The following is a 5,000-nucleotide window of genomic DNA, read 5'->3' on the forward strand; positions in this document are numbered from 1 at the left end:
CCCAAAACCAGCACATTCCAGTGCCTATCCGGGCAAAAACGCCCTAAGCCTGCGCATTCCAGCGCCCCGCAGCATGCCACCCTCCTATAGGGTTTGCGCAACCAACCCGCCTAACCACCAGTGGCAACCAAAGGTGCTGTTAGCGACGACTTCTGAAGACGCAACGAGACGCGACGGGTTTGCGCCCAGACGCGACGAGGCGATGCGGGATCTGCGCCCAACCGTGCCTACACCCGCCGACTTGATGCGGGAGCTGCTGGCCCAAGCATGCCTAGCGTGCAAGGCCTGCGTGCAAGGCTAGTGTGCAAGGCTCGTGGGCAAGGCTAGTGCGCAAGGCTAGCGCCCAAGGTCTGTGTGCAAGGCTAGTGCCCAAGGCTAGTGAGCATGGCCTGTGTGCAAGGCTAGTGTGCAAGGCTTGTATGCAAGGCTAGTGTGCAAGGCTGGTGTGCAAGGCTTGTGGGCAAGGCTGGTGCGCAAGGCTAGTTCCCAAGGGTTGTGTGCAAGGCTAGTGCCCAAGGCAAGTGCGCAAGGCTCGTGCCCAAAGCTAGTGCGCAAGGCTTGTGTGCAAGGCTACTGCGATGGGCCAGTGCCCAAGGCTTGTGAGCAAGGCTTGTATGCATGGCTTGTGTGCAAGGCTAGCGTCCAAGGCTTGTGCGCATGGCTTGTGCGCAAGGCTTGTGTCCAAGGCTTTTGTGCAAGGCTCGTGCGCAAGGCTAGTGTGCAAGGCTTGTGCGCATTGGCAGGTAGCCCACCAGCATGCACGATCCAAATGCCACTCACGCGACAACACGGTGCCAAGCCGGGCATGGTGTGCACTCAAAACCAATCAACGGACAGAGGTCATGCGTCATGGGGGGGATCTAGCAAGGCCATGGGGAAGGTCATGGAGGACCTTGGAAGCAAGCGCAAGACGAGAGCGAATCGAACAAGGGGCCAGGACGGGGCCTTGTGCCCATGGTCTTCGCAAGACAGCGTCCAAGGCACCCGAAAGCCCAAGGGAACCCAAACCCGGCCGACACTTGCAATCGCACATGCTCTCTGCAACACACCATCAATGCCGCCCAACGGGGCCAGCACGAGCAGTCCTCCGCGGTCCCCTGGCCCTGCGCACGTTTGTCTTCGAAACCGAGCATCAATGCCACAGAAAGTGCCGGGGCGCCAGCTGGAGCCATCATCCGCGTTGCCATGGCTCGCTTGGCCTTGGCTTGCCAGGCCCCGACACGAGCAATCGCGCATTTTCTTTGCAACCGACCATCAATGCCGCCCAACGGGGCCAGCACGAGCAGTCATCCGCGGTCCCCTGGCCCTGCGCACGTTTGTCTTTGAAACCGAGCATCAATGCCACAGAAAGTGCCGGGGCGCCAGCTGGAGCCATCATCCGACGTGCCATGGCTCTGGTCCCATGGTCTTCGCAACCGAGCATTCGTGACACCCGCGGGGCCAGGACACCAACCCTTCCGACACGAGCATTCGCGCATGTTCTTTGGCCACACAACGGCGCCAGCACGAGCAAAATCATCCGCGGTGTGGTGGCCTTGCACGGCCTTTTGTCTTTGGAACCAACCATCAGTGCCACGGGAAGTGCCGGAGTCCCGGCATCCGCGGTGCCAAGTCATTGCGCCCTTGGTCTCTGCAGCGGGGCATGCCGGGCACTCCCAACCATTGCAAGCAAGCAAGCAAGCAAGAAAGAAAGTAAGTAAGTAAGTAAGTATTACATATAGGGGCGGGACATGCGGGGAGATCTGCGAAACGTGCATTACGGGGCACACGCGTACCTACCGGGGCATACCGACCCCTATTGGGGCACACGTGTGCATATCGGGGCATACCGGGCCTATCGGGGCACACGCGTACATACCGGGGCATACCGAGCCCTACTGGGGCACACGTGCGCATATCGGGGCGTACCAAGCCTATCGGGGCATACGCATGTATCCCAAGGCATACCGAGTCTATCCGGGCATACGCGTTCATACCGGGGCGTAACGGGCCTATCGGGGCATACTTGGGCATATCCGGGCAAAAAATGCCCAAAACTTGCGCAACCTTGGCAACCGTGGTCCATTCCTCTCTATATGCCTAGCCTTGCCAACCGTGGTCCATTCCTCACTATATGCCATGGCCTTGTGCCCATGGTCTTCCCAAGACAGCGTCCAAGGCCCCCGGAAGGCCAAGGGAGCCCAACCCAGCAATGCCCTGCTATGGCAAGCCAAGGCCAAGCATTCCGGTGCCTATCCGGGCAAAAATGCAATTCCTCTCTATATGCCTAGCCTTGGCAACCGTGGTCCATTCCCCACCATATGCCATGGCCTTGTGCCCATGGTCTTCCCAAGACAGTGTCCAAGGCGCCCGGAAGGCCAAGGGAGCCCAACCCAGCAATGCCCTGCTTTGGCAAGCCAAGGCCAAGCATTCCGGTGCCTAACCTTGGCAACCGTGGTCCTTTCCTCACCATATGCCATGGCCTTGTGCCCATGGTCTTCGCAAGACATCGTCCAAGGCGCCCAAAAGGCCAAGGGAGCCCAACCCAGCAATGCCTTGCTAGGACAAGCCAAGGCCAAGCATTCCGGTGCCTATCCGGGCAAAAACGCCCAAAGCATGCCCATTCCTTAGCCTATCCAGGCAAAAACGCCCAAAATCTGCACATTCTAGTGCCTATCCGGGCAAAAACGCCCACCAGCATGCCACCCTCCTATAGGGTTTGCGCAACCAACCAGCCTAACCACCAGTGGCAACCAAAGGTGCTGTTAGCGACGACTTCTGAAGACGCAACGAGACGCGACGTGTTTGCGCCCAGACGCGACGAGACGATGCGGGATCTGCGCCCAAGAATGCCTAGACCCGTCGACTTGATGCGGGATCAGCTCGCCCAAGCATGCCTAGTGTGCAAGGCCTGTGTGCAAGGCTAGTGTCCAAGGCTAGTGTGCAAGGCTCATGTGGAACGCTAGTGCGCAAGGCTAGTGCCCAAGGCTTGTGTGCCAGGCCCGTGTGCAAGGCTAGTGTCCAGGGCTTGTGTGCATTGCTTGAGTGCAAGGCTTGTGTGCATTGCTCGAGTGCATGGCTTGTGTGCAAGGGTTGTGCGCAAGGCTAGTGTGCGGGGCTTGTGCGCATGGCTAATGTGCACGGCTTGTGTGCATGGCTACCGTGCAAGGCTAGTTTGCATGGCTAGGGTGCAAGGCTCGCATGCGAGGCTAGTGTGCAAGGCTGCGTGCAAGGGAAGCGTGCAGGGCGAGTGTGCGAGGCCACTGTGCACGGCGCCAGCACTAGCGAGCCATCATCCGCGTTGCCATGGCTCGCTTGGCCTTGGCTTGCCAGGCCCCGACACGAGCAATCGCGCATTTTCTTTGCAACCGACCATCAATGCCGCCCAACGGGGCCAGCACGAGCAGTCATCCGCGGTCCCCTGGCCCTGCGCACGTTTGTCTTTGAAACCGAGCATCAATGCCACAGAAAGTGCCGGGGCGCCAGCTGGAGCCATCATCCGACGTGCCATGGCTCGCTTGGCCTTGGCTTGCCGGGCCCCGACACGAGCAATCGCGCATTTTCTTTGCAACCGACCATCAATGCCGCCCAACGGGGCCAGCACGAGCAGTCATCCGCGGTCCCCTGGCACTGCGCACGTTTGTCTTTGAAACCGAGCATCAATGCCACAGAAAGTGCCGGGGCGCCAGCTGGAGCCATCATCCGACGTGCCATGGCTCTGGTCCCATGGTCTTCGCAACCGAGCATTCGTGACACCCGCGGGGCCAGGACACCAACCCTTCCGACACGAGCATTCGCGCATGTTCTTTGGCCACACAACGGCGCCAGCACGAGCAAAATCATCCGCGGTGCGGTGGCCTTGCACGGCCTTTTGTCTTTGGAACCAACCATCAGTGCCACGGGAAGTGCCGGAGTCCCGGCATCCGCGGTGCCAAGTCATTGCGCCCTTGGTCTCTGCAGCGGGGCATGCCGGGCACTCCCAACCATTGCAAGCAAGCAAGCAAGCAAGAAAGAAAGTAAGTAAGTAAGTAAGTATTACATATAGGGGCGGGACATGCGGGGAGATCTGCGAAACGTGCATTACGGGGCACACGCGTACCTACCGGGGCATACCGACCCCTATTGGGGCACACGTGTGCATATCGGGGCATACCGGGCCTATCGGGGCACACGCGTACATACCGGGGCATACCGAGCCCTACTGGGGCACACGTGCGCATATCGGGGCGTACCAAGCCTATCGGGGCATACGCATGTATCCCAAGGCATACCGAGTCTATCCGGGCATACGCGTTCATACCGGGGCGTAACGGGCCTATCGGGGCATACTTGGGCATATCCGGGCAAAAAATGCCCAAAACTTGCGCAACCTTGGCAACCGTGGTCCATTCCTCTCTATATGCCTAGCCTTGCCAACCGTGGTCCATTCCTCACTATATGCCATGGCCTTGTGCCCATGGTCTTCCCAAGACAGCGTCCAAGGCCCCCGGAAGGCCAAGGGAGCCCAACCCAGCAATGCCCTGCTATGGCAAGCCAAGGCCAAGCATTCCGGTGCCTATCCGGGCAAAAATGCGATTCCTCTCTATATGCCTAGCCTTGGCAACCGTGGTCCATTCCCCACCATATGCCATGGCCTTGTGCCCATGGTCTTCCCAAGACAGTGTCCAAGGCGCCCGGAAGGCCAAGGGAGCCCAACCCAGCAATGCCCTGCTTTGGCAAGCCAAGGCCAAGCATTCCGGTGCCTAACCTTGGCAACCGTGGTCCTTTCCTCACCATATGCCATGGCCTTGTGCCCATGGTCTTCGCAAGACATCGTCCAAGGCGCCCAAAAGGCCAAGGGAGCCCAACCCAGCAATGCCCTGCTAGGGCAAGCCAAGGCCAAGCATTCCGGTGCCTAACCTTGGCAACCGTGGTCCTTTCCTCACCATATGCCATGGCCTTGTGCCCATGGTCTTCGCAAGACATCGTCCAAGGCGCCCAAAAGGCCAAGGGAGCCCAACCCAGCAATGCCTTGCTAGGAC

This window comes from Tasmannia lanceolata, unplaced genomic scaffold (genome assembly GCF_043159265.1).
Source record: "Tasmannia lanceolata isolate RefF3 unplaced genomic scaffold, GAP_Taslan_0.1 ptg000194l, whole genome shotgun sequence".
Taxonomy (NCBI): domain Eukaryota; kingdom Viridiplantae; phylum Streptophyta; class Magnoliopsida; order Canellales; family Winteraceae; genus Tasmannia; species Tasmannia lanceolata.